Source organism: Pungitius pungitius, chromosome 5 (genome assembly GCF_949316345.1).
Source record: "Pungitius pungitius chromosome 5, fPunPun2.1, whole genome shotgun sequence".
Classification (NCBI taxonomy): Eukaryota; Metazoa; Chordata; class Actinopteri; order Perciformes; family Gasterosteidae; genus Pungitius; species Pungitius pungitius.
In genome coordinates this window covers 7,610,677-7,636,543 of record NC_084904.1, presented here as the reverse complement: position 1 = coordinate 7,636,543, position 25,867 = coordinate 7,610,677, and the positions used below count along the sequence as shown (strand labels likewise).

The window sequence follows — 25,867 nt, the reverse complement described above, 5'->3', positions numbered from 1 at the left end:
GTGAGTCCCGCTCTTTGTCTTCCCAGTCCTTCCTGTTTAGAACTGGTAATAGCGCGAAATATAAGCATACATCCACCAGGGTATCAAAGCATACGAGGGATGCAAATGTCAAAATGTTGACCAATGTAAGGTTCGGAAGATGTCACCACTGATCCTTCGTTTTCCCAGAAGACATTTGTCATTTTTTTTAAATTTTTTTTTACAGTTTACAGACTTGAAAGCAGTGCAGGAAGTGTTTGTCCGTTGTGACGTTAATCACAGATGTTAATCAGAGCAACGAAAGACTGTAATCATTGAGAAATAACAGGAAGTGTGTGTGTGTGTGTGAGAGAGAGATAATCAGTGTAGTTTTAAATGCCCCCTGCCACAAACGGATGGCACGGGTGATGGACGCAGATGGATTTTGAACAGAACCCTCTGGCCGACATTGAGGAAGCAACGAGTGTTGACTTCTCCTCAGCAGCCCAGTGTGATCACAGTGGTGTGTGAGATTAGGAGGATATACGAAGCTGCTCTGAGAACAGAAACAGAAAAATGAGAACAAGCGCTTCAACTTCTGGAAAGCACAGCAAATGTAATAGTCAAGTTGATTTTTACTACTACAGCCTGCTTTACCGTGTTTGAAGCACATGTCCTCAGACCCTTGATGGAGAACTCCCCCCAAAAACCATTAACAGAGACTATAATGTAGTTACTTGTTGAAGTCACAGCCAATCTACATCAGTCAGAACCAAGTGGTTTTGTATGAGAAGCTCAAAGGAGTGAACTGTTTTGAACAAGGTACGTCCAGGCCATGCTGAAGAAAGCTTTATTCAGCATATAGACTGTAGATCAGAAGTGGACTTTAAAAGCTGACATTTTAGGCAACCATGGATACAAATAACTTTTATGAAGTGAATAAAACGTGAAAGGCATAAAGTTCTAAGATGTAAACATAGACAACTCCCAGGCTGGACTACAAATGATAGGCTGTCAATCACTATTTGACTATTTGATGAACCATCATTTACTAAATGAACATTCTGCTGTATTGAAGAAGACTATGAACTAGTGATCGTGACCATAAACTCATGTTTACATTGTTTACTGCGGGAATAAATCAAGAGGAGTAGTAGACTTCTATCTAATCAGAGGAGGTGCCCCCCTGCTGGTCAGTGGAGAGAATGCAGGTTGTCTTCCCTTTTAGACCCGGAGGCCTGATGGACGCTAATCTGATGCTGCATTTGTCATCATTTGTACAGTGTGGGGGGATACAAACGTGATTACGGTGGATAATTAGTGCTGGAAGTCTTTTGGACATGTAGTGTATCAGGTAGTGTTGTGGCTCCTAATGAGTGCTGTCTGACGTAGTTAGCAGTAAAGTAAAGACAGGAAAGAATATGTGAGTGAAATAGATTTGGCTGATGAGCAAACGCAGTCTGGGCATCCACTGCAGACTGTTCCACACACATGTGCAGTGACAGGAGGGAGTATAAATAGCAGCAGCATCCTTTATCACAGTGCAGACACTGCATGCTACTCTGTGTCTGTGTTCTAGCTGCTCTTCCCTTTACTGGGAACCCACCTCTTCACTGCCATCAGGGACCACCTTGGACTGGAAAACATAGGCCAGTTGTTCTCATCCGCTTGAGTCCCGTGCAAGCTGTGTTTGGTTTGCACTATGGGAGGGACACACCATGAACACCGAACACGAAATATCGGAGTGGTAGTGAATTGATGTTACCTTGAACCATAGAATCTGTGTTTACTCTTTAATCTACAGCAAACTTAAACTTTGATTTTGGCGGTCCCTGTCGACGAAAGCATTAGTGAGCACTAGAGTCCATTTTTGAAATCCTCTGATTGTACTGCATTAGGCATCCTACAGTCTGTCCTGCTCGATCTGGTTCTGGCTCCCCTTGATCCCGCCCCTCCAGCGGACACAGCGAAGCGGCCTTATTGGAGCCATAACCATGTACACGGTAATAAACACAATCAATCGTAGCTATAAAATACCATTCCTTGTTTTGTCAAAATGGGATTCATGACATGGTGGAATAGATCCGGTTTTACCTTGAACCAAAAACCTTGATTTGATTTTATTAGGTTTATTAAACAGAATTCTATTGGAAGGACCTATTTCAGGTGCCACAGATAGTCTTGTTGCTACTAGTCTAGCTTACCAAGTGGTTTTGTTTGTTTGTTTGGGTCCCTGTCACTAAAATGAATATCAAGCAGGTGGGTTGGCAGCAGCATGATGAAGGAGAACACAAAACAATGAGGCTGGCTTCCTAAATGAAGAACTGTGTGTCAGAGTAGAGACAATAGTGCTTTAAAGAAGCTCTTTGTCCAACACAACTCCTCTGAGACACAGACACACTCTCCTTATTGGAGGAGAGCTCTGAGTCAACACTGTGAAGAACAGTACACATCTAGTCCTATCACCCCCTCCCCCTCTTGAGAGGCATCATGTTTTTTGTATAACGTTTAAGGCTGGAACTTGCTTCTGCTTTCTTGTGTCGACGGACTCGTTTCACTTCATGATGCGTTGTCATAGCCAATGACGGGTTGGATAAGTGGTCATATTTATTGATTTCTTCCGTCAAAAGCTCTTCAAACTGATCCATTCTCTCGTAAAAAATCTTTGTTTTAATAATGGCGGAATTATGCTATGAAACCGGAAATGTGAGACTCCAGAAATGATGTAGTTAGCAGACCAATCACAGCCTTGCGTAGCTTTTGACGCAAGTCTAGAAAAATTGGTCAAGGCACGCAAGAGGGGGTGAAAAGGCAGCAAGGGGCTCTTTTTATCTGAAAACGCAGAAGCATAAACTAGGCTTTACACTTAGTATTAGCCTCCCCCCCACTAGTATTCTAAGTATTGAGAGAATTAAAGATGAACAAAAAGAAGAGAAATTACAGTTTTTTTTTTGTCACTTCTTATTATAAATGATTTTTCTAAAAAGAAATGTGATGTCTTGGCATCTCTTGCTCGAGTGAATACTTCCCTCCACCATGTCGTCTCAGGACTTTCAGTCTGCAGGCCTTCTTTTTTACATGGGCTGGAGTGTAAGGAGGGATCCAGACTGCTTCGCTGTGATTGGACGACGCTCAGCAGTAATGTGAAGCTCCATAACACTGGTGTGCTGCTTCAAAATGCAACACAGGCTTTAGCTCTGATGTGTGTTGCTTGTTTGTACTGCCACGGGACGAAGCTGCTTGATACTGTGTGTCACCACAGTCAACGTAGCGACCCGTCGGTCGGGTGGAACCGGTTCTCCTGACATTGAGCATGTGACTCTGTGTTTGTCAATACAGGCGGTAACAGACCTCAATAGGGATGCGTCTTTCTGATAAAGCTCAACCTTATTTCAAAGGTGAAGCCCTGAACCTTGACCTTCACCTTGCTGCGGTTATTATAGCCAGAGCCTCACCAGGATAGTTTGAGCCTGCTCAGCCTGTGCACAGAAAGAATTCAAACTGTGGACCAGGACTATTCCGTCTTTTCAAGTTGCTTATCTCCATAGCTTTATTTTCTGAAGGAAAATCAATGTCTCAAGGGGGGCAGATCGGGTCCAAGCGTGCGCAAACCAGACATTCGCAAGCAAAAGTCCATCTTGAGCGAGCCATTTGCTATCTGCTGAAACCTGAAACTCCTATTATTATTATTATTTCTGCTTAAATGTAAGAGGGCTTTTTATTGTTGTAAGAGCTGCCTCATTAGATAAGTGTATAACGTGCATCTTTTATAGAACACACTCAATCTGTGTAATGAAAATGTGACATAGATAACACCAAACCACTCCAACAATACGGCCTCATGGGGGCGCCAGCCTTCCGATGAGAGAGGCAGGTGGCATGTGATTGGCTGACTTCATTCAGGGATTATGGGTTCACTGGGCACACTGTATTTTAGACAGTGGAATAATTGCATAGATGAACCTTTCACTAGTTTAGAGTCCCTCGGCACTCAAACATTCCCGGTCTGATCTGGAGAGCATCTCCTCTTTTCCGTGGCTCCTTGTCCTTCTCTGGAAAGGTCACCAGCTTGTGGAAGGGGAATCCCCTGGGCTCCTCAGCCTCTCCGCTCCCCTTTGAAGATTAGACCTCCATTTAATGAAAGTCTTTGCTCTCCCTTCCTCTCTGCCTCTGCTCTGTGGGTCAGACTGTGTCCTGATATGAAGTATTTTTTAAGGAGGATAATAATGAATGTTCTGGTGTTTAACAGCACTAATGGTCCATGGCTGCGCTACAGTTTCAGCAATCCAAAAAGTTCAGTGGTTTATACATTTATTTCAAAGTTATAATGAGGAATATAGTAATACTGATGTCACTATATGACAGTAAACTAGGCCATCAGAGAGAAGACATGCACATATTCATAATCCTCGTCATTGATGCCACATGGGTCAGATGAAGTCATCCAGGTTCACCTTCCACCCCCTTGTGCTCAAACGCCCAGTGTGTCTCTAGGTTTACTGATTCAGTGCGCCCCCCCTGTTATAATGGTAGGGGAAACACTGGACTCCAACAGGCCCCCCGGCAGACACATCCAGCTTCTCTGCTTCCTTAGACCTCCAGTAGAAAGCTCCGGGGGGAGTAGGAGGTCTTGGCGTCTCCCTCCGGCCTGGGGACGGACACCATTCCAGGGGATAAAAGGGTAAAGCAGACTGTAGGACACACAGAAGTAGTAGAGTCCACAGACAGAAAGATGTTAATGTTCCAGGTGGATGTAGAAGTCAAGGGAGTGAGACCAGTTGGAGGTCAGATGCAGAAAAGCAGGAGGGATCTTCTAGGATACGATGCATTGCTGTAGATTAAACAATCACAAGATGTCTGGTTCCTCTGATCTCATTTGAAATGGAATGTATTTTTGTAAATGTTTCTAGTTCAGGAGTCCTCAGCAGCCCTTTCGCATCCGGCCGAGCATCGCTCCCATGCTTCCCCCCCCCCCCCCCCCCGCCCCCCCCACCCCGTTCCGTTAGTATTGTCTCTGCGTCCCTGTTCTTAATTCATTGTAGAAAGGTAATGCCTGAAATATTTACGAGGACTAAGGGAGGGAATTTGTTTCAATAAGCAATGAGGTTAAAAACATTTCCAGTAGTTGCAATCCTCTTGTTGAAGAAGAGACCAAATGTTCAGATCCCGTTTATCAGCAAATGTTGGAGGAGTAGCCATTCATTTCATTGAACGCTTGTTTTTAAAGCGTGCACGACCACCGCGCTCGGATCCTTAATTCTAAAAAATCCTTTATTCTATTAATATCCCAACTAATATCAAGTGTTTAGAAGCTGTTCCCGGATTAGGACCCCAAGGAACTCAAGGAGAAGTGAAGAAGCTGCAAGCCACTAAAACTTTTATGAGCAAGTGTTTCAATGGTGATGGCCAAAAAAGACCTCACAACTTCTAAACTGCAATCCAACAAGCCATGGGCATCGTCATGACAACTACCTCTGCTTCTTATATACAGTCTATGAAAGATAAACCAATCCCAGGTATCGATATTGGCAGTTCGGTTAGTGTCTGCTTCATGCTTCACGCTTCAAGAGAGAAATGGAGATGCACAGCAGCAACAAAAATAATAACACACCAGCTACATTAACAATAGGTTAATGGATAATAGCAATAATAATAAGTTCAGTAATAAAACTAGTCATTTGACTGATGGTATGAGGGGCCATACAGCAGGTGGAATTCCAATCCATAGACACTCAAGACCAAAAATGACCAACAGCTATCATTATATTTTTTTACTTCTGTTTTTACTTAGCCAAGAACCTCCTGGAGGTTCCTGTACTGTGTGAACATGTAATTAACTCCCAGGGTCCTCAGCAACACTTTGTTAGCAGTTATTATTGGTTAATTGCATATGCAATTGTCAAGGTTCCTAATTTAACAATCATAGCATCACACATCTATTATTTATGTGACAGGGGCTTTGTTTAGAACTAAGACAACCCCTATATTCCTTGTCATATATTATCTAAGTACAACTGAGCATACAGCCAGTAAGAAACCGTCGAGTTTGATTTCTTTCTTTTGTAGTGAAACGGAGGCGCTATCTCGTTAAATAACTGATTTCAACCTCAAATGCATTTCTATGTCCACTACGGCGCACCAAGAACAAATTGAGACGAAGCGGCTGACGAAAGGTCCGCTCACAATAAGATTTAGTTTGAACCTGATTGATAGCTCTGAGTTCCTAATAATGAACATGTAACTCTAGTTAATAATAAAAGATTTCCCGCATAGAGACAATCCTTTTTAAAATGGACTGTGGTTGGTGTTGAAGATGTAAACCCTCATTCATAATTCAGTCCATCCACATCACACGGGGTCATCATTCTGCACCATTCACTTAACTTGATGTGCAGCATGTCGCAGTTCTCATTAGGACAGGGGTGGGCACTTATTTCTACCAGGGGACCAAATGAGCAACTGAAAATATTTTGGAGGGCCGGGCCAAAATGCCAAACTCAATTATGCATAATATACATTTTATTTCTATATAAAAATCAGTAAATGGCATTGTTTTGACTGGTAAAAGTGTATGTTATTATTAGGCAATTAAAATGTGAGGTTAGCTTTAGCATTATATTTATTATAATAGAATTTCCAAAATGATAAGCAAAATGTGAAACATTTGACTCATTTTCAGTCACATTAACCCTTCTGTTACCTTCAAATCTACTACCACCTTTTACCATTGGGGTCAATTTGACCCAAGCGATTTAAACACCCACAAAATGATTATAATTATATTTTTCCCCCAGGTTTATGTATTAGCAATGTTGTGCTAGTTTGTTGACAACCTGTTAAGCAACTATAGAGAAATATGCTGATCAGAACAAAATGTCATTGATTGACATACTATTTAAAAGAGATCATTTTTATAATATAATTTTATATATATATATTATTATAATATATTTCCAGTGTCAGCAGCCTAAATGCTTCGCCTTTTGACTTGTACATTCCTTCCAAAGAGCAACCCAATGTACCCTGCAGGTCGGTCTTATCAAAGTCTTTCCAACTCTCCCCATACACACCCCTGCCCTCTAAATGTGTCATCTCAAGTCGATCCTTTTCCATTGATGGTGTTCCGAAGAGCTCAAATCAGCGGGATGTTTTCTCTGGGCATAGCAGTGCTGCAGACTCGACCGTGCACTCTTTAACAAACTCCTCCTCCGAGAATGGCTTACTGTTTTTTTCTGTGGGCTGATTCTGGTCACTGCATCTCTTTGTAAAACAGCCTTGTGGTTTTTCTAGCTTTGCTAGTGAATGCGTTGATGTCCGCGCTCGTTCGGTATCAGTAAGGTTTTTGTATTCCTCGGCATGTTTCGTCTCGTAATGCCGTTTCAAATTGTACTCTTTAAACACGGCGACATGCTCCCGACAAACCAAACACACAGGTTTACCCTTGACTTCAGTAAAGAAATTATGAGTAGTCCATAATTGTTTGAAAGTTCCACTTTCCTCTTTTTGGCATGAGCCGACATTTTTGCTTTTTTTTTAGGGGTGACACGGAAGGAAGACAGGTTGTCCATCGCACACATTTCACGTGTACAGTTGACGTGCACGATTGCTTGCACTGTGATAATAAATGGGCTTCAAAATAAAAGGAATGTGGCTTTAGTCCACCCATAAGATTTCTATGTATTATTATCATAATTAAACCAGAGGCCCTGCACATACTTTAAATGTCAGTGACATGATGAACATGGCGGCCGGGTCACAACGGCTCATTTAACAGATCAACATTGTTTCTGAAAACAGAGTTTGCGCCAAGTTTTGCGAGTCCGCTGTTGGCATTAAGGCGAGGTGGAGTCATAATTATGCAACATCAACGCAGGATCAACGTGTCATCAGTCAGACGGATCTGCAGCTTCTCCACCTTGTTCCCAGGGGATTACATAAAATGATTGTTTTGGAAGGTGTAATCCCCTCAGATTACCTGGGAAAGTGATGATAACACCATAAAGTTGCTGGACATAAACAGACGTGCTGAAGCACTGGAGCCCCAGAAAACCACCAGGTCGCTCACTTGGCCCTCCACGCAAAATCAATATTACAATAAATCTGTCTTAAGAATGTAAGAACTAGGATAGGCTTATTAAAACAGCCTTTGAAATAGAGCGCACATACACCCGGGGGTCTGTGTCTGTGCGTGCGTGCGTGCGTGTGTGTGTGTGTGTGTGTGTGTGTGTGTGTGTGACTCAGCCCCTCGCGGTAGCCACCAGCTCTGCATCACTCGTCTGTACATCACAGCTGATCTGATTATTAGTGTACGCCGGCTAAGCAGCATGCAGCTGCCACACTGGATGTTCAGTGTGTGAGGTGAGTGCAGCACGCCGAGGCCTCACTCCAGCACTTAGCACACCTGAGGCCCTCCACGCTCAGGGGTTATTTCCCACTTTCTGACTAACGGAGCCATGGTCCGAGCTACGTACTGTTGCAAAGCATTCGGTGCGAGAGCTGCTTAAAGTGCAGTTGGTCTGACGTATGGAATAAATATCACAACGATTGAGCCCTTTATACCTACATAGGTGTGTTTTGTACGTTACCTGAAGGCCAACTCACCTAGCGACCTGAACTTCCAAAAAGAATTGGCAAAAAAACGTCCTTATCAATGAGAGAACAAGTCTTTCTGGCCAAAGCATAAAGAAGTCCCCAGAGGGTGGAGGTGCTCATGAGTCTCTGTGTCCCACTGAGGAGGTTCCATCGGGTCATTGTTTCCGGTTTACTGTCCTCGACTAGTCCGACTAGTTGAAACATACACATTCAGGTGTTTGCGTATGCAGATTGATCCCATTAAATAATGTCTCAAATGCATGGCAAGAATCTTTGATTATTCTCTGGAAACACGTTAAACAAAGTTCACAATCACACCGGTAAAACAGACACCATTTACAAGGAGCAGCATAAACAGTTCATGTATCTATCCACAATCCATAGACCCTGTCCCTGCACTTGAGGACATTTCAGTCCCTCAAGTCCGTGTCTGGACTGGATTTGTCCAAAAAATGATGCAGGTTATTAATAACTTCAACTCTTTTTGTGAGTGAACATCTCAGAAAAGTCTTCACCAATCTACCGGAAGTAATGTGAACAGAGCGAGAGCGAGAGAGAGAGAGAGAAAGAGAGCGAGTCCCACACAGAGGGAGAGAGAGGCAGTAGGATCGTGAGCTCAGCGACCGATAGACAGAGTGCTCCATTGGTCAGTCCTCCAGCCCCTTCTCCACGTCCTCCCCCTCCCCCCTGCTCTCACCTGCCATGTCATCCGGCCTGCGCAGGAAGTGGAGGAGCACGGTGCGAGCGCTGAGGACTCTCCGTGGGACGGGAGCAGCTGCAGGAGATGGAGGAGGAGGAGGAGGAGGAAGAGGAGACGCTGTGAGTCTGCTGGTATTTTTAGTCTCTGCTCCCTCCCAGGCTCCGGGTGCTAATCTCCTGCTTCACAGGCTTATCCAGATTGGAGGTAGGACACCGAGGCAGGGAGGTTAAGCAGCGAGTGTAGGCTGCCCACATGGAGCATGCCGTGGCATGACTACGCTGGTCAGGGCTCTGGGTTTGACCGGACAGGGGCACCCGAGGAGGCCATGAGTCTGGAGTGGCTGCCGGCCGGCTGCTGTGCCGGCTACCCTACTTGGCAGCGGTGCAAGGCGGCTGAGAAGGGCTCCATCGGGGCCTCAGACGGCCGTGGGGGGATCCAGCTCAGAGGGCTGGACCCTGAACAGCTGAGGGGCAGCCTGGTGCTCCTCTACGCACCTGCTGGGAAATCCTGTCTGCTCCGACTGGTGGGAGATGTGATGCATGGATGAGTGGATTGATGGCTGGATGCATGAGTGGTAGTTTGTGATGTTTTCATATTAATGCAAAAACGCGTGGAGGTTTTTGGGTGAAATATTCACCTGGGACTTGCATACCGGATGTACTAATGTCTCTTTGATTTCCCTTTGCAGAAGGTTCTTATACCTTGATGTTTTGTCTAAATATGTATCCACTGCTTCAGGGCGAATCAGCGGAAAGTTATGTACTAAAAAAAAAAACATTGATTGTGAGGCAAAGAATGTTGGCTCAGTTTAGACCCTCATATCCTCGGGAACAAACTGCTATCTAACAACGTGCGTGGATGTGCGTGTGATTGCCTCTAGGCCTGTACAATTAATTTGAAGCAAATCACAAGTGACCCACCGCTGTTTTCAAATCCCACATAGCTCACGCGTAGTGCTGTGTATCATTCCACATGGGTAAGACTCTGCCTTCTCCTAGTACAACTCCATCCGCACTGACATTCTCTGGTGACATTTAATTGCTAGAGAGGAAGAGCTGTGTTCGTGCCTTTGTAGAATGTCAGTGACACACACACACACACACACACACACACCATTGCTTTATAGATGTTGTGTTCCATGTCGAGTATATAGAGGACAAAGCCACACTCATGACGTCATCGAGTGTCAAAGCCCTCTAGTGGATGTAGCCATTATAACGGGGTCAAAGGTCTAGCTTAGGGGATAAGTCAAAACATCCCACTTAACACAGGAAACAGCTACTCTTTTCCCGTTTATCCCCCAAAGTTCTTTCTCTTTTATTAAGGACTACAATCTCGACATAAGCTGAACCTCCGGTGTGTTGTTGCTATTGTAACCATGACGAGGCAGGTCTCCTAAAGGTGCAGAGTTTGAGCGCTGCTGGAGCAGCTATTACCGATGAGCTATGGGGCTTGGAGCATGAAGTTGGCCCATCAGGGCTCCTCTGTGCTTTGATGACGTAGCGTGTTAGCGCCCCCACAGGCGAGCTCACGGCCGTTGCACCCGCGTGGAAAATTAGTATTCCCCTCTGGTTCCCCCCCTAGCCCGGTTAACATTTTAGTTTGTGCTTTTGCTGTGGCTAGCAGCTCAGTCCTCTCCATGTTGAGAGCTGTGTGGAGGCAATCGGCTTATCATGGACATGCAGGAACAGAGGAGTGATGGCATCTTCACATCTTTAAGCACATTTCTGTGGCCTGGGGGGGATCATGTGTTTGGCTGGGTGTGCATGCATGCGCTTGTGTGTCTCTGGCCATCCTCAGCTTTCAGATTGCTGAACACATCAGCTGGATATTTGTATGTTCAACTTTTTAGAAAGACTTTTTCACATCCTCTTTGCTTGAGGCCCCTGCCAGCTGGTTAAGCTAATCAACATATTTTTAAAAACCAACATAAAAAAGGTTGGTCTAATTTCAACCGGGTCATTTACAGGTGAGTTCCATACCTGATATGTGACATCACTGCGGACACAGTGGCAGCTGTGTGAGCACCTCCCTTTTTTTGGTTGCAGCCCACTTGGAGACGTCCATCATCGTTGCCCATGTACTGCAGCAGTGATTTTAGGTTTTGTTTTCCATGATAACTGTGCTGAGGCGGCTCATACAGATGCTGCAGCTTTTATTCTGCAGATTGTGGCAGTTAAATCGTAGCAATGTGCCCTCAAATATGACTTAATTATAATTTTCAGTCTGAGTCTGTCTGAGTCAGTCAAATCTGAGGATACATTTTAAAAACGTAAAAACTGAGCCCGAATCACTTTAAACTTATTCTATTCTAGAACAAATGACATCGCCGGTACAGACAATGTAAGTAAAAAACCCATCCCAACCCAAGTTCTTTCATTTGTATTTGGTTGCTGGATGTGTTTGTCCCACACAGCCATCTGCCGCTCCCTTACTGCTGCGAGAAGATAAGATGCTAAAACATACAAACATGGATAAGGAAACTCCAAAGGAAACCTCTCTTCCTCTTTACGTCTCTGTTGGCCCCTGCGGCCCCTGCTAATGCCTCTCATAGGCTGTGAATGAGCCATTGATGTGATGGCACACGTAAACTTCATATATGGTTTTCTCAAACTGGCCCAAGCCCTGATCAGGACGAGCCCGTTGGAGTCCACTCAGAGCCTGGTTCTAGGGCTCTACTATCTCTCATTTCTTCTGTATGAATAACCCTCGGCTTAGGCCCACATGAACATCGCGTTGGATCATCCTCTGAATAGGACCTCGTGTAAATGCAGTGGTAGAGATGTGCAGGAGTGAGTCCTAAAAGCAGGAAATGAGTCAGCACGTTTGGTTGGATGAAGTCTGAAGTTACTTCATGAGTCACTGTTGTGTTTTGTGTCTTTGTGTCTTTGAGTGAGATGTCTGTAGTCCATTTCAATCGTCCACCAGAGAGCCAAAGAGACGGACAGTACAACACACGGCAAACTGACTTGATACTGACCATTCACACACACACACAGCCTTCTCCTCTGACGTGTGTGTACGTCCTGTGGGACCTGTCTGGTGATGTGGGTGATGGCTAACCCTGCTCTGCTGTCCGTGTTCCCACAGAGCTCCGGGATGGAGGAGATGGTGTGGGAGCAGTACACAGTCAACCTGCAGCGGGTGAGTCCATTCACTAGGTGGGCTGCCAACGCCGTTGACATTCATCCATCTGTTCATGCCCCAGGAGCAGTCGTCAATCCCACAACATTTTGACAATGGACATTGTCTCCATGTCTGTCGTCTTCTTGTCAACAAATTCTAGCAGCACTTCTTTACTTACCAGGTGCCGACAGAGATGGAAAAGCCTGTTTTTGTTGAATAATTTGCAAAAGTACATGGTTTGTCTCATGCAGGAGCTATAAAAAGTACCTCATTATTGTCAGACTTTCATAGTTCTGATGGCCCTTGAACACACCATGAAAACACAAGTGAATCTCAGCCCAAAGATTGAGGTACTGATCTAAAGCCTTTTATTCTACATACACAGTTTGGTAATGGATAAGTGACCTTTCTAGACCCCCCCCCCTTACCCAGCTGTCATTCAAGTTGTTCCAATGAGATGGGTGACATCATATTTACCAACCATCGTTGCACCGCATGGCTCGGTGTCTCTGAGCCTCACTGGTCCAACTGACAGACTCCTCTCCTATGCAGGACTCCAAGATGGGTTTCGGCATTGCGGTGTCAGGGGGGCACGACAACCCCAACGTGGACAACGGCGAGACGTCCATCATCGTGTCCGACGTGCTGCAGGGAGGACCGGCGGACGGGTACCTCTTGTAAGTCCCTCTACTTGTGAGCTTGTTGTGATGACTAGTTATGAAAATGCAGATCAATGGATTTATGACGTGACAAAGGGCTCGTTTCCATCTCATTAAATAATACCTATATTTCCATTTTCTGCTGTTTTCCAGTAGATTCCCTTGGAAGGGTAGCTCCTTCAGTATTCAGTGTGCACATGACTATGCAGCATACAGATGATTAGCAATGTAGCACAGCTGTGTCACTGATAAATAAAATAATATAATATAAATCAACCAAGGGAAACGGCACGTTGTTGTGGAAGTACAACTAATTGTTTGTTGTGACGCATTTCCAACGTCAACATCACGATTGTTATTTTGTTCTCACAATATCTTAATTATTGTGTGTGTGTGTGTGTGTGTGTTTTTTTTATTTGTTTTTTTTGTCCAGTGAGAGTGATCGTGTCATTCAGGTCAACTCCATCCCCATGGACAATGTGCCTCATTCCTTTGCTGTGCAGTCGCTCCGTAAATGTGGTAAAGTGGCTAAAATAGTGAGTATGTTTTTTTTTAAGATGAATGAATCACAGCTCACAGTTGTTCCCTGTCACAGAATGACTTTACATTACATCACATTCTATCCAAAGCCACTTACAATAAGTTTATTCCAACCATAAGGAAATAAACTCAGGAGAACAAGAAACAAGGGAAATATAAAGTCTGGTCCGTGATGCAATGGCTCCCTGAAAGATTTGTTATTCAGTTTGTGACTTGCCATTAAAATAAAATAAAAAGCCATCATTTAAACCAAGAGGTCAAATGCAGTGGTAGCAGAATCCAGATTTGTTTTCCTCCCTTCATGAAAACCAAAGAACGAGGCTGGGGCGTAACTCCAGTTAACTGGCATCAACTGCGTTGCTCATTTTGGCAAAAAAGGCTCAAATAGATTGTGTTAAAGTTAGGTTCTGATGCTATTTAGCAATATTGGAGATTAAACTAAATGAATGTCCGATGTTTGTAATAGTTAGCCTGGCTGCTTCTCTCTCGCTCTTCTGCTGCTGCTCTAGAAGCGGACTAAACCCAGCGCTCAAACTCCAGCATTTGTTGATGTGACCCCACTGTTTTTCTGTTGTCATAACAACCTACATCACAAGGGTATTGTCGCTTATGTTTTTAATGTTGTCCAATGTTTTTTGCAATCGTCACATGTATTCCTACGTAAAGATATTGAAGAAACAGGATTCTAACTGAAGTGGCTGAATTTAAGTGATGCGCTTTTCTAGGACTAAATTGTGTTAATCCTAACTACCCAACCAAAGTGCCGCAGTCACCGGGGCTTGTGGGAAAAAACTCAAGTAGCTCCAAGAAGAAGAATTAAGTGCAAACATTATGCTTGGTTTCCTAAACATCAAGCTGTGGGGCCACTATGACTGAGTAGAAACAGTAATGTTCTAAATACTTCAACAATTTCCATTCATGTAACTTGTATAATTCTTGTATAGTTCGTAGAAACCTTGTTTGGAGTGTGTGGCAAGGGGGGATTTAGAAGCACAGATCATATAAAATGAGCTATTTGACCATTTTCATCCCACCTCTGTCAGACGGTGAAGAGACCTCGCAAGGTGGTCCAGGTCAATGACTCAGCCCCCCTCCCCGGGCGGGGGACAGTCGAGTTTACACCCCCTCCAACCACTACTACGACGCCGACAACGACAACGGCTGGTACCGCGAGCAGAGCCGGGGGGAACACGCCTTGGACAGCAAGGTGTACCTGGACCCCGACTACAGGGGGGGGCGGGACACAAACCAGAGGGGGAGGAGCCGTGGGAGGAGTCCGGAGAAGACGTCGCCCCAGCCCCGACCGGTCCAGGAGGGACGGCAGCCGGGGACGAGCCCTGGGACACCAGCGCCGAGCGCCAGCGCTACATAGCCGAGGCCGCAGCCCCGGCGAGGACAAGTACGAGCGAGGGGAAGGAGGGAGGAGGAAAAGCAGGGAGGTACAAGAGTAGGGAGCAGCTCAACGACAACCCTCCGTCCCCAGAGCCCCCCCGAGAGCTGGAGCCGCTGGAGAAACCGGTCAACGTGCTGCTGGTGAAAGAACAGACCCAGCGAAGGTAGAAGTCCACGCGCCCTCACTTCCCTTTCTCTCCGGCTGTTTGAATCAATTCAAAGGATTTGATAAGTAAGGCTTTCCCTTAAGCTCATTGGAAATTGAATGTGCTTCCACGTTTTGGGTTTATTCTGCTCGTTTTTCTACACATGATCAGGTAAGATAGAAAACCGGTATTAGTGTCTATTATTTGCGGTGCTGCTGGCGGTTGGAGAGCAGGTGGGGCATGACAAGTTCTCCTTCGCATCGAGGATGAATAAAGGTTTTGTGTTCGTGGCGAACGAGGTTTATGTCCACAAGCTGGTAGAAAGTGGCGTATTCATCAGAGACAGTTTGTGAAGATTTCTCCCCTACTCGGCTGTAGGCCCCGATGTCCTTTCGGGGGGGCAGTGGCGGGGGCTCCCGGAAGTGCAGCCTCAGAGAGCAAGGCTGACAAGGAGCATCAGAGCCAGTTAAACAGACAGCAGTCTTCTGTGGAGGGGGCAGAAACCCCACTACATCGGGGAATCCACAGTCAGGCCGTGAAGAGCGGCTATAGATTTTAAAGGAGGAGAGCACACTGTAACTTCAGAGGTGGGACAGAGTGAAGGGATTGTGTCCAACAGTCAGCTGGCTGTCTGTAATGCGGAGGAAAATGGAATATGAGAGTGAATCAGACTCAGAAACATCCATAAAAGAAACTGATTTGTATTCATTAGAACAACTAAATACATTTTTGGATGTAACCTTAAGAAATCTGTCTTAAAGTGGGTGAATACTTCAGCGACATTGACAAGTTTGTACGATCTGTTGGGGTGGTGCAGAGGGAGGTGGGGTTCGACCAGGGGTGGTCAGCTGACACTGGCCGGCGGCTGCCGATACCGACCGGCGAACGGTACGGCTGAGTGGGGGTGACGGCTGTCACCAGGCGTACGCACTCCGGCGGCGGGCCGCACTGGACGCCCCGGCGGGCCCTACGAGTTTGACATATGTGGGTTTGTCGATGCGAAAGCCTTTCCATATATTACAGTTACCGTATTTCGCGACTATAAGGCGCACTGGATTATAAGATGCACCTTGAATGAATCGCCGGTTTTAGAACCTCATTACTATGTAAATGTTGGTGTTGTCTCACTGGATCAGGAGAAGGCTTTTGACTGGGTGAACCACTCCTACCTATTTTCTGCACTCAGGGCCTTTTGTCACTCTATGAGAAGGCGTCAACTGCACGGGTGAATTGAGAAAAATCTGAGGCGTTGTTGGTGAGACAGTGGAGACAGCAGATATTGCCTCACCTGCCCGGGTGTCTTCAGTGGGGGAACGATGGACACTAAAGTGTTGGGTGTGTTTTTGGGCTCTGAGGACTACCAGAAAAAGAACCGGGAGGGAAGTAAGGAGAAGGTATGTGCTCGGTTCGCTAGGTGGCGATGGTTGCTTCCCCAGCTGTCATATAGGGGGAGAGTTCTGGTTGCTAACAACTTGGTTGCCTCTTTGCCACAGGCTTATTGCACTAACGCCACCAGGAGGTCTCATAACAGGAAATACAAAGGTCTGCTGTGGACTTCTTCTGGTCCGGCCATCACTGGGTGCGTGCAGCAGCTCTCTACTTACCGGTGGCAGAGGGAGGACAGGGTCTTATTGATATCCAGTCCAGGATTGCCTCTTTCAGACTCCCGACTGCACAGAAGCTGCTATATGGCTGTGGCCTAAGCTGGATGAACACTGCTCGACTGCTGCTGAGGAGAGCTGGACGGTTAGGACACGACAAGCAGCTCTTCCTGCTACAGGCTGAGGGAGTGGACTTGGCCGGGCTGACGCCATTCTACAGCTCCGTTCTTCAGGCCTGGCAGGTTTTTAGCATCTCACGTGAAGCTGACGAGACTCTGGGCGTGTGGCTGTTGGTGGAGCCGTTGTTATATAAAATGTCATATGTAATGATGTTTGAAATCTGCATGACGGTTTTGAACTTGCGCTTTCCGTTGGGGTTAAAGGAGTCGAGGTGGACCGAGATTTTTGGCCCAGGCTCTTCCCCGAAGGGCAGCTGGAGGTGTTTGTATAAACCACCTGTGGAGAAACAGACAGCAGACCTCCAGTGGAGGATTGTGCACGGTGTCACAAACAGATACCGGGCACACCTGTCTCCACACATTGGGGAGGAGTGAGATTTTTGCCATCAGACTAAGACCCTACAACACTTGTTTCTTCCGTGTTCTCGGCTCTCAGCTCTCTTTGAACTTTTGAAGGGATGGTTTCAGGGTCTTGGAGAGGGCTTTTCTCATCTTTTATTTATTTTTGGTCCGAAATACTGCAAAAAGACAAGGCTGCCCACACATTGATGAGCTTTTGGTCTGGTTCCGCCAAATTGGCCATCTGGCTGACTCTGGAAAAATAGGGCCAGGGGTGCCGGTAGTGCAGATGAAGGTGAAGGTGATGAAGGGACTGCTGAAAGCCTGAATCAGGGTGGAACATGCAGACTACCAGACTGTGGACGATGTGCAGGCTTTCCGGGATAGATGGACTACCGGGAGCATTCAGCTTTCTATAGATATATCTATATATTAGGGTTGTCACGATACCAAAATTATGACTTCGATACTATACCTGCCAAAATACTTTGATACCCCATTTCCTCTTTTTGAGACCAAAAAAAATGCGTAACATACTTTGAATTTTCAGATCTCACTTCTGGCATCTTTTCTTTCAACAAGCCGAGGACGGTCGGCAGCAACACCCCTAAGATAATGCCCTATAGCCTTCTATTTGTGGTTGTCCCTGCAGGGGGTCCTGCCGTACACCTGTTCTGCTACTTGCAATTACTTGTATCACTTCTGTTAGAGGAATTGAATGTATTGTACATCTTTTACATTGTTGATTCTGTACACATGACATCCATTGCAGTCTGTCCATCCCGGGAGAGGGATCCCTCCTCTGACGTTCTCCCTAAGGTTTCTTCCCTTTTTTTCCCCATTGAAGGGTTTTTTCATATTTTGGGGAGTTTTTCCTGTGAGGGTTTCGGGACAGAGGGTGTTGCATGTGTACAGACTGTAAAGCCCTCTGAGGCAAATTTGTAAAGCTGTACAAAATAAAATGAATTGAATTGAATATTTCATACTTAAATTTACTAAATTGAACATGCTATTTTTCTTGCATGTTATTTGTCTTGTCCATTGTCTTACTGCACCACCGCCATGTCAAATTCTTTGTATGTCTGGCATATTTGGCAATAAATGTTCCTGATTCCTGATAAACAAAGTAATTATATACGTAGAATATTTTATTAAAAATATAAAAAGTTAAAAATAAAGTGCACTAGCGGATATATAACCAAGCTCTACACAAGTGTGAGTGTGAAGGGGGTCACTGGTAGAAAAAGGGATGTCAGAGCCAGTTAGTGAGGGACTCACTTTTGTGTGGCAGGAGGTCTTGATGGAGCTCAGCCTCCAGCCTATCTAAATTGTAGAGATGAATGGCTCAGTCAGGATAATTGCCCAGGCCTTTGGTGAACAGCGCCACCACCAAAAGTCGGACCACCAAACGCCGTCGTGTTTGGGTACAAAATAGCATCCGACAGGAACTGCGTCTGGATAACTGTGGCTTCCAGCGGTAGTTTGATAGTTTGATGACTTCAGCCCTCTCATACTCTCTGTGTAATCCTGTGCGTCACATTTGGTGTGATCGCTCCATTCTACCTTTTTTAACTGCACCTTATTTTTGTCAAGAAATTCCAACATGAATGTTTCTGGGGTCATCTCCAGCAGGGAGGGCTTTGCAATAACTGGTGTGCTCCGTGTCTTTGGTAGAGTATGGTCTACGTCTGGGAAGTCAGATCTTCATCAAACAGATGACCAGCTCAGGCCTGGCTGCCAAGGACGGGAACTTGCAGGAGGGAGACATCATTCTCAAGGTGCGCGTGCACACACACACACACACATAGTTTAAACTATATTTCAACGTGTACTACGCCAACTCATCTAAGCAGCTCAAGACAAAAGTGACACCAAGATTACATCAATGTAGGGTATAATGTGTGCAGATTAACAGCCTCAATCATCAAGAGCAAAGTTCCCCATGGTTTCCAAAGCAGGCCAACTGGCTCCTTAATCCGGTCCTTAATCCTTAATGCTGTGCGTGTGTTTGTGTGTGCGTATGTGTGTGCGTGTGCAGATCAATGGGACTGTGACAGAGAACCTCTCTCTGCATGATGCTGGGAAGCTGATAGAGAAGTCGAGGGGGAAGCTGCAGTTGGTCGTGCAGAGAGACCGACGTCACATCCTCGTCCGCATCCCCCCCCTCGCTGACTCCGACTCTGACAACGACGGTGAGTCCCAGGAAGAGTCGGCGCGGCAACGACAGGGTCAGTGTTCCACCGCGGGGAGGTTGGTTAGGACCATGGTGTCATCAGATGATACTACTCATGCATGCACATCCAATTCAATGCAGTCAGTAGGAGCATTCATACCAGATGTCACAGTACACTCTATATATATATAATATATATATTAGAGTTTCTGCTCACAGCTGCTTCAGTATCGCTCTGAAAGGAGTGAGAGGTCACCAGGTCAAGTTGTACTTAGAGAACTGAAGTGATGGTGTTGAATATGAAAGTGCTGAAGCGACCCTGTAATCGCTCAAAAGTGGAATCTCTGTCTGTTTTCTCTTGCAGATAAAATGTCATACTTTTAGATGACGGACCACCCAAGACACACAGCATGTGTTTCACTGTTGCCTTTCTCTAAAGCTGTAAAGCAGCTGTGACGCAACCTGACTTACGTTGTAAAGCCTTCACACCTTTTTGCACTTCTCTTTATACTGCTTTAAATCTTCTAAACACATTTTTTAATATCTGTTTAATTTTCCTAAATGAATAAACACGTTTTAATCCTAATGTACATTGTAACCGTGTGATTCATTAAGCGAAGAGGTGGAAGAAGGCAGTCACTTCTGGATCTTGTGAGATTGTGTGAATCTGAGTTTAGCATGAAGTGGGTAAGCTGCTCGTTGATCTTTGTGTGTGCTACATATTAATCATTTGTCCTAACAGCGTAGCGCCCTCTGTCCCAGCTGTGTTTAGTCTCTGGCTGCAAGTCCCCTCCACCCAGTCCTCCTCATGTCCCACTCACACATCTCGCCACTGGAGCGGACCGCCCGGCTTGTTGGGATGCTCCTCCACCACAACACGGACTCTCGCTCGCTCGAGAATCCACGAGGAATTAAATGGCCTGGTCTGAACAAATGACGAAGCATTAACACATCAAACAAGATTACACATGTAAAGCTGCCCAGCAGCTGCATTGATCATTTCAATACACAAAGTAAAACAACATACTTAGGATTTAGCTTAGCCGTGGCGAGCTTGGTGCTCAGGGTCATGCAGTCATTGAGATTCCAATGGTTAATCCTCAGAGGAGCATGATCGTACTCACTTCATCTTCAGTTTGATTGTTATTTCAATGTTATGTTTTTGTTTACTCTTATTAAATATTAAAGTTGTATTTCTGCATAGCTTTATATGACAATAGGAAAGTGGTGGTGCTGCTAGATTTTGGCCAACAAACAAGCTGGGCTTCACTCTCACCCAGTCGGGAAAAGAGGGTCAGGGGGTTATGGGTGTCTTTCTACACATTGTTCCCATGTGTTGGTGTGGTGACATGAATCTGAACTATGGATTTCTGACAGCGTCTGGCCGGTAAAAGGCAGCATCAGGTTTGACACGTTCTCCTCCTGGTTCTCTCCATCTCTTATGATCTCCATCTTGCTGTCTTCCATTTTAGTGTTTCATTCCTTCACTTAAACTCTTTCCACTGGTTATGCAGAAATGGCTCTAACTGAAATCAAACTCATTAACACATACTAGATCGCCCCCCCTCTCTCCTCCTGAAATTGACTTCTGGTTTATGGTGTTTTCCGTGGGACAGATGTGTGCCACTTTTTTAATGTGCTATCGGTGACCTCTGCGCCTGACATGTTTTTTCCCACTGTAACTGCTTTTTTTGGCTTCCATCGTCGGCCTGCCTCCCTCTCTTCAGAGGGCTGAAGGCCACGTACTCGCAGATAAAAGCAGCCAAATCAAAGAATGTAATCTCTAAAAACAAATCATGTAGCTTCATCAAACTTCATTTAGTGTTGCTAATTGCTAACGGGTGTGTATGTATGTATGTCTGTACAACATCAAAGCGGATGTTTAAAGTGCGCTGAAATGAATGGAAAGCAATGGCTCCCTGGAAGGTAGAATAGTAATTTACACGTTTTGGTGCATTCAAGCCAATCTGAACATTAATGCTGTTTTGATTATTCTGTTGGAGTAATGGCTGCTTTTATCCCGAGAACTGGGCTGAGTTTGTCCTGATAATTCTTACTGACATGTCCAATATTGTCGACAGTAGCCGGTATCGGGGCTTCCTGAGGCAACCATTTTCTATGGCTGCTGCTGCTGGAGGTGGGGTCTGGACATGGGGATTTCACTTGTCTAACAGAGATGTCTGTCTGTCTTGTCCGTCCGTCAGACATATCAGAGATGGAGTCATACCATTCCTATTCTCCCCCAGAGGAGAGGAGGTCCCGCCAGTCTGACCTGTCCTCCCACTCCTCTAACGAGAGAGACAACCCCAGGTAGGATGGATGAGTTGAGTCTGATCTGAAATTCCAACCCAAAGAAAAAAGGCTGACGTTACACCACAACCACATGACATCATGTCACCCCCCAAAGGGAGACCAGTAGAGGACAACTCTATTATTATTAACCATAGAACTTATCTCAGGCTTGCAACTTCAACAGAGATCCACCAAGTGCAAAAACGCTGCCTCACCTCTATATTGTATTTATCTATATTGTTTAAGGCCTTAATAAGTTCTCCTCTCATCCTTATTCTGTGTGCGCATGTGAAGCAAGGAGGAACCCGTAAGGACAGCCAAGATGTCCGCCATGGCCTCCCCATTCAGAGTACCTGAAGACCCCCACACGTCAGTGGAGCCGAGCAAAGACCCCCCACAAGAACCTCCAGGTTATCACTCAGCCGTAACACAACATCTGACATATTGTCCCCTCACAAAGTTGCAGTCGCTGTGCAGTTTGTCGCTGAGCACAGTGAGTTTATCTGAGGAGCAGCTTGGAAAGATAAACACAATGAGATAAAAGCTTTGTTCATACTGGAAACCTGTCCTGTGTCACTGCTCACAGTAAGAGTATGGATTAGTGCAGGTGCTACAGATATTTATACGGCCTTAATCTGTGGATGTCTAGAAAGTGTTTTTTTAACTTGACTCTCCAATTCCAATATTCTCCCCCCCAGGTCCTGGGATTGCTATGTTTGGCCCTAATGCGCCGACCTACAGCACAGATTTTTAGCTATGAATAAATGATTAGTATCAAAGTATTATGGTCAATACTGGACAGCATTAGGCAGGCTTTAAATACACATTCACTTTAGCCGACATACGTAACGGGTACCAACCATTCTCTGCAGCTTCTGTAACAGCCACGCCCAAGATTCTCCTTCGACCAAGTCCCGAAGACGAAAAGATATATGGGTGAGTCTCTTCCCATCTCCTCCAACGGATCTTTTTATCGCATTTCCTCCCTTGCATGCATGATTAAGAAGATTGCAAACAAATTTAGCTGAAAAAATATCAAGTGAAATTTGAAAGACCACCTTTCTCTAAATCATTTGAAAGAAAATTCCTTGTAAAACCCTAAACAAACTGCGAGCGGAGTTGCTAACGGCAACATGTGTGGCGTCCCTCCTCAGGCCCAACACGGTGATGGTAAATTTCCAGAAGGGCGACAGCGTGGGGCTGCGGCTGGCAGGAGGAAACGATGCCGGCATCTTCATCGCCAGTGTTCAAGAGGGCAGTCCTGCTGAGGAGGAAGGCCTGCGCATCGGAGATCAGATCCTAAAGGCAAGCTCAGAGGAGCTGCCAGGATACATTCTCAATGTCATTTTGTGAACGGTTTCAACCATTGTGCATTTTGTCTGTGTCTCGAAGGTGAACAATGTGGACTTTCAGGGTGTGGTGAGAGAGGAAGCGGTGCTCTTCCTGTTGGAGATCCCTAAAGGGGAAGTAATCACCATCCTGGCCCAGAGCAAACCTGATGGTAAAACGTTCCCAGCATCGACACAGTCACTGTTCCTTTCCTCACATGAATAACACGAGACATACAGCGTGTCTTCATCTATACGGGGGACAACTCTGTGGCATCTAGGACCGTCATCGGGTCATCTCAATTATACATCACATACACACAGTCTGACTTTTAAGGAGCACATTCAGTAGTCGTGTGACTGGGTGAAGACAAGGGGGGGGTCTGTAGTAGTCTGTCCGCAGCGAGCGCCACAAACATGCATACAAGGACATATGCATGCACGTGCATAACTGCCTGCGCAGAAAACCTGCCAGATATAGATGTTATCAGCCGAGACGGCATTGTGTGGGTCTCAGAGGATGCGCCAAGCAGCAGCAGTCATTAGTAACTTTTAGAGTAACATTTGTTCACCATGTTATTCTGAGTCAGTCACTTGTGGAGTAATCCAGAACACAGTGTACTTTCCCACAATGCACTGCCAGCTGTCAGACTCCACACAACAGGACTGTAGTCTCTCTCTCTGATGTTTCCATTTACTGATGAAGATACCAGCTTGGCCCTCAAGGCTTTTAGACCAGATCAGGCTAGTTTCAGTTCAGCCAACCGTGACACACATGTGGGCACATGCCTCGAACAGTGTTATGCAATCAGCACATTGGCCCCCTCCAGCGTTTGGCTCTAGAAAAAAAGGGGATTGTTTTTGTTGGAGAAATCTATTTAGGAAGCAAAAGCCATCGCACAGTCAAGTGGAGCCCTGACATGACATGAAAACTGACTGCAGTGTCCAGCAGAGAACATTTAAGGTCATCCGAGAGAGCTGCTGCTCACGTAGGAACAACAACAAACATCATGGATGAGAGCTCTCAGTGGCATATAAGGTCCATACAAGGACCTTGCTAGTACAGTAAAATGTATGTGATTCCCCTGATCCCTAATTCAATGAGTGACCTCTTATGGACCTTATAGTCCTATAGGTTCTGATGTCTGAGTCCGATGCCCGTGTGTTAGAACCAAAGTGCCTGTACTAACCCTGGATGCATGTGATTTGATTGCAATAGTCTGGCACATGACCTCATATGAAAGCACAACATGTCCTTTTTCTATTCAGTTCTTCGTCCGGAGTGACCAGTGAGCTGCTGGTCGTTCCTAATACCAGTGCAATGCATCCCAGTGATTCCTTTCAAACTCCACCATGGGGGGCCACACTATGAAAATAGCCTTTTAAATGGCACATTGCTTATCAGCAACCCGCCATGTGGGAGCTTTGGAGGCAATTTGGCTCTGTGATGATATGATTTGACAAGCAATCCTTCACAGTCCATTTAACTTAACCAAAAGTCATTGTAGAAAGCTGGAAGAGAACAAAGTGCTTTAAAAGGGATCTATTTTCTTTAATGCGTTAACAACATAAGTACGTAGCTAGTTTACAGGACAAACATTTGAATAAACGTTGAATTGTTAAGATTTGAGAACATCATTTGGTGTGGTCTAATTGTGTAAGCACACATACACACACACACAGCGGCCCGTCCTGGCCCACGCAGACCGCCCGGTCTAAGACTGTGAGGTGTGCTTAAGGCTTAAGGAGGCTGTGCTAGGGGAACCCTTTGCATAGTGTGTACCGCGGTGAGATGACAGCAGTCTGCAGTGTGGGAGGAGCCTCGCGTCAGTGTAACTGTTCCCTCAGTTGGTCCTTTTGGGTCAGCTCTTTGTGCATGCAACACCCAGACAAGTGTGTGCTTTTTCTGTTGATTATGCAAATGAGACTGGAAATGTGTGCAGAGAGGTTATCTTTGACCTTTGTGTGGCCCGTTAGGCTGAGCTCCAAGGTCTAGCTCTTTTTGTGGTAAACAAAGAAATAAGATTCAGATGTTGACAAAGCCAAATGAAAGTCTCTATAAAAGAGGCAAAGCATATGTCCTGGAGTGACATCATTTTAGGGTCATTTTCTTGGGAGAGCATAGGCCTAATGGCATCAAGGATCAAGCATCACTTAATGGCATGTTGAGGAGAGCTGATTTCAAAGTGAAGAGGGACGCTTCTTACGGTGACTTTTTTCATCCTCATATTGCATCATTAGTCCCCTGATTCCCACGTTGATGCTCTGTGTTCACTACACATAGAGCCCATATGGGCGTCTCGCACCTTTTAACGCCCTCTTCTCTTTTTGGCTTTGTCTAGTCTACAACGACATCTTGGTGTCCGGGCGCGGGGACTCTTTCTTCATCCGGACGCACTTTGAGTATGAGAAAGAGACTCCTCAGAGCCTGGCCTTCAGCCGGGGGGACATCTTCAAGGTGGTGGACACCCTTTACGATGGCAAGCTGGGCAACTGGCTGGCAATCCGTGTTGGCAAAGACAAGCAGCTGCTGGAGAAGGGCATCATCCCCAACAAGAGCAGGTAGGCCCTCAGCCTATCCGACCCATCTCATGCATTCATACGCTGATGCCCCCCTCCCCAAAGCTGTAAGAGTGGATTGTACTGTGCAGTCTCCTTCTGTCAGCGGCTCACAACTCTGAGAAAAGATGCTCGGAACTGTTGCACTGCAGCACTATGACTCTAAGGGTCCCAGGAGGGCTGCTGCCATTACAGGTCCAGAGCTGTGAGGCGAAATAAATCACTGGCATGAGAGGACACATGTCCCACCGGTCTTCTTTGTTTTGATTACACCACACATTGT

At 45.7% G+C, this 25,867-nt stretch overlaps 1 pseudogene; it reads left to right on the top strand.

Moving 5' to 3' along the window:
* The window catches only part of LOC119224763 (tight junction protein ZO-2-like), a 45,678-nt pseudogene that overhangs the window by 5,708 nt on the left and 14,103 nt on the right, over positions 1-25,867 (top strand).